Source organism: Mustelus asterias, chromosome 6 (assembly GCF_964213995.1).
Source record: "Mustelus asterias chromosome 6, sMusAst1.hap1.1, whole genome shotgun sequence".
Lineage (NCBI taxonomy): Eukaryota > Metazoa > Chordata > Chondrichthyes > Carcharhiniformes > Triakidae > Mustelus > Mustelus asterias.
Genome location: NC_135806.1, coordinates 8,391,021 through 8,395,467, shown reverse-complemented (window position 1 = coordinate 8,395,467; position 4,447 = coordinate 8,391,021).

Genomic DNA, 4,447 nt, shown 5'->3' with positions numbered 1-4,447 from the left:
TCTTCGGGCTCCACTTTTGCCGAAAGTAAACTCCGCCCAGGCTCCCACTTAAAGGAACTGATGTAATCGGGATTCACTGGCGGGGAGAGACCAACCCACTGAGAAACACATACACATCTCTGTTAACTAATGTAAGTGAACGCAAGATGGGGGTACGCCTCCAACAGAAACTCATACTGCCATCTACCTCCTCACTGTAAGCTTTGCAGCAGTATTAATGTGTGTGTGTATTATCCAAACACAATGGGGAAAGCAGTCAACCTCAAATAAGTATTGTTTAAAGTTTAAATTGAGGTTCGTTTATTTGTGTCACAAGTAGGCTTATATTAACACTGCAATGAAGTTACTGTGAAAATGATGAAGGAGCAGCGCTCCGAAAGCTCGTGCTACGAAATAAACCTGTTGGACTTTAACCGGGTGTTGTGTGACTTCTTACTGTGCCCACCCAGTCCAACCCGGCATCTCCTCCACATTACGGGTACACTGAGGGAGAATTTAGCACGGCCAATGCACCTAACCCGCACATCTTTGGACTGTGGGAGGGAACCGGAGCACCTGGAGGAAACCCACGCAGACACGGGGAGAATGTGCAGACTCTGCACAGACAGTGACCCAAACCAGGAATCGAACCCTGACGCTGTGAGGCAGCGGCGCTAGCCACTGTGCCACTCCACAAATCGGTCCCAGAATCCTAGTTTCTCTTGCTGAGGCCATGGGGAATATAAAAGTTAGGAAGTTTTGCTACAGTTGTACAAGGCGTTGGAGACCGCGGCCTGAATTCTCTGGCTGTTTGCGCTGGTGGCATCTTCTGGTCCCGCGACTGCAAACCCCCGTCGCGGATTACGTGGCAAGGTGGGGTGCAGTCAATGGGAAATCCCATTCAGAGTGGCGGGTCTGGAAGATCCCACTGCCGGCAAACAGCGTGCCATCTCCTGCTGTGAAAACACCCAGTGGGGAGGCCAGAGAATCTCCCCCCTCCTCACATCTGGAATACTGCAGAGAATTCTGGTCTCCTTACAGTTACAAAAATATATAATTTGCTTTAGACGCTGTGCAGAGAAGCTTCGTTGGGCTGATACCTGGGATGAAGGGTTGTCTTCTGGGGACATGGTGGACAGGTTGGGTCTGCTAGCTACAGAAAGTGCTGGAAAATCTCAGGTCTGGCACGTGGAGAGAGAAACAGAAAGGTAAATTTTCCAGTCCCACCCACGGGACGGACAATTCAGCAGACCATTTAAAAGTCATGATGTGGAGATGCCGGCGTTGGACTGGGGTGGGCGCAGTAAGAAGTCTCACAACACCAGGCTAAAGTCCAACAGGTTTATTTGGCAGCACGAGCTTTCGGAGCTTTGCCCCTTCATCAGGTGAGTGGAGGATTGGGTTCACAAACAGGGCATACATAGACACAGACTCAATTTACAAGATAATGGTTGGAATGCAAGTCTTAACAGGTGCAGACAATGCGAGTTTTTAAAAAATACCTCTTTATCCCTCTCTCCACTCGCATTGTCTGTACCTGCAAAGAATTGATTACTTGTTAAGACTCGCATTCCAACCATTATCTTGTAAATTGAGTTTGTGTCTATATATGCCCTGTTTGTGAACACAATCCTCCACTCACCTGATGAAGGGGCAGCGCTCCGAAAGCTCGTGCTACCATTTAAAAGTCCGTTAACCTCACAGGAATTTTCATTCTCTGGGTGGGCGCAACCAGAAATTCCCACCCAGAGTGGGTACAGATTTAAAACGTTAACTGTGTTTCACTCTCCATGAATGTTGCTGAGTTTTTCCAGCATTTTCTGTTTTTATTTCAGAATTCCAGCATCCACAGTATTTTACTTTAATTTTGGGTCTGATAACAAATTGGCACACCACCATTCCAAAACAGCACCTAGCCAGTAAATTATTTTACTAATCATTTAAAATTCATGCATGCCAGCTTAATACTCAAGTTTTTTTCAAGACCTCACCGGTTTTCATATAGACAGATTTAAGACATTATACTTGTATATTATTTAACCAGAGACAGCAGAACTCTGAAGGATCTGGGTGTCCAGGTACAGCAAGTTCTTAGAAAAGCAAATAAAATATTACAAACGAGAGAATAAAAGTGGGGAAGTGTTGCTGCAGTTTAGAGTCTTAGTCACACCAGACCTGGACTAGTATGCACAGAGTTTAATTAAAGTTTATTTATTTGTGTCACCAGTAGGCTTACATTAACACTGCAATGAAGTTACTGTGAAAATCCCCTAGTAGCCACACTCCGGCGCCTGTTCGGGTACACTGAGGGAGAATTTAGCATGGCCAATGCACCCTAACCAGCACATCTTTTGGACAATGGGAGGAAACTGGAGCACCCGGAGGAAACCCACGCAGACACAGGGAGAACATGCAGATTCCGCACAGACAGCGAGCCAAGCTGGGAATTGAACCAAGGTCCATAGCGCTGTGATGCAGCAGTGCTAACCACTGTGCCGTTCATTGCATCAGCAGTTCAGAGAAGGTTTACTTGACTCTCCCTGAGGTGAGGATTATCCTATGAGGAAAGGCTGGGCCTGTATCCATTGGATTGAAGAATAAGAGGTGATCATTATTGAAACACAAGGTCCCGAGGGAACTTGACAGGGTGGATGCCAAAAGGAAGTTAATCCTTGCGGGACACTAGAAGGGTCACAATTTAAAAATGAAGGGTTTCCCATTTAAGATAAGATTTTTTCTCTGAGGGTCAGTGGAATTCTCTTCCCAATGGAACTAAGGAGGCTAGGTCATTGAATATGTTTAAGGCTGAATTAGATAGATTCTTTATTGACAAGGGTACAGAGTGAAAGAAGAATTGAGGCCACAATCAGATGATCTTACAGAAGAGGCTCACTCCTAAATAGTACGTTGATATAACATTATAATTTTCCTAAAACGTGCTGAGTCTAACTAATGGCAGACATCATTGGCTTCCCGTTTACAACATTTGATGTCATATTGTCACAGACCCACAGAGTTGTGGACTCCGTATCTCAGGGTATCCTGCATTTTTTTTATTCATTCGTGGGACATGGGCGTCGCTGGCTGGCCCAGCATTTGTTGCCCTTCCCTAGTTGCCCTTGTTCAGAGGGCAGTTGAGAGTCAACCACATTGCTGTGGCTCTGGAGTCATATATAGGCCAGACCAGGTAAGGATGGCAGATTTCCTTCCCAAAAGGACATTAGTGAACCAGATGGGTTTTTCCAACAATAGTTTCATGGTCATCAGTAGATTCTTAATTCCTGATTTTTCTTATTGAATTCAAATTCCACCATCTGCTATTTGGACCCGGGTCCCCAGAACATTAGCTGAGTTAATACAGTGATAATACCACTAGGCCATCGCCTCCCCACAGACTCAGGTTTTTGCCACTTTCATGGATTTAGCTCATCTCTCCTTTTGAATCTGGATTTTATGAACTATACGATTTGCCCTTCAGCTCAGCAAAATATTCAGTCCACAGAATAGAAGAACGTCTTCAAGGTAAACAATTTCAAACATATGCTCAGAAGTATTCCTTTATTTCAAAGTTTTCAGAAGACAGTACACGTGGCAAGAACATTGTTCTACCAAAAGTAGATTTTTTTTTACCTTGCAATGCCACGTCATTGTCCAGTTGACTGATTACTGGACATTTACCCAACTGAGTAGCAAAGGAAACTATTAAATAGCAATTTGGTCTCCCTAAACATTAGGATTAGGAGATTGTGTGGGAACCAATATGTTCAGGCAAGGCTTTTTCACAACTGACATTAGCATCAAGACCTGTACTGTCCAATTCTTGCTTTTTAGCTGGTTTTAATTCTTGTAGGCAGTTTGCTTGAGAGATTTTATATGGCTTTAATTTTCTTTTAAATTCTGGTGTGACAATACTGATGTCCACCAAGTATTGACTTGTAAACTATCGTTACCCAGTTCAGATTGCAGGTGAGTATTCAAAAATTCACTCATCCCCCAAATTCTGAGTAGATAATGAATTGATGTACTAGTGAGCAGTTACTTGAATGCTTTGATTTCTCCCCTCAGTCACATACCCCAGACATTCTTTCTTCCACCTTCTTCTGTCATGAAAAGATACAAGTCTGAGGCCACGTACCAACCAACTCAAGAACAGCTGATTCCCTGCTGCCAGACTTTTGAATATTAAGTTGATCTTTCTCTACACCCTAGCTATGACTTAAACGCTGCATTACGCACCCTCCCTTTTCCTTCTCCCCTATGTAACTCTATGAAAGGTATGCTTTGTCTATATAGCCAACAAACAACACTTTTCACTGTATCCCAATACATGTGACAATAATAAATCAAATCAAAACATAATTAGAAATGCATAATAAGTGACACTGATTGAAGATCCCATACTCAAAGCATAAATAAAATGCCGATCTTGTAACAAGTCTGATCAAGTTTAGTTTAAAAACTATTTGGG